The following is a 312-nucleotide window of genomic DNA, read 5'->3' as shown; positions in this document are numbered from 1 at the left end:
CTGAAATATGTATAAACATTCACACATAAATAAAATGGCATACTAAGTGAAAATATGGCAACCGATTTAACCTTGGCAACTAAGTGAAAATATCCCCTGAGGTGAGCGTACTCCCACTTAGTCAAGTGTATACCATTGTCTAGAAGTAGTGCAATTGAATGAGGCCCGTCTCCTAATAGTGATCGTCCCCATCCGCCTGCCGCTAGTTCTATCATGCGAGATCTATATCTAATAACCAGTTAAACAAATACCCTATGGAGGAGCACCCAAGATTGGTGGCGAGGTACTTGTTCCACCTTACAATAGATCGAC

This window comes from Cornus florida, unplaced genomic scaffold, assembly GCF_030987335.1.
Source record: "Cornus florida cultivar Cherokee Brave unplaced genomic scaffold, ASM3098733v1 CherokeeBrave_3.0.0_Hap2_Chr04, whole genome shotgun sequence".
In the NCBI taxonomy this organism is placed as follows: domain Eukaryota; kingdom Viridiplantae; phylum Streptophyta; class Magnoliopsida; order Cornales; family Cornaceae; genus Cornus; species Cornus florida.
Note: the sequence above shows the minus strand (reverse complement) of the source record.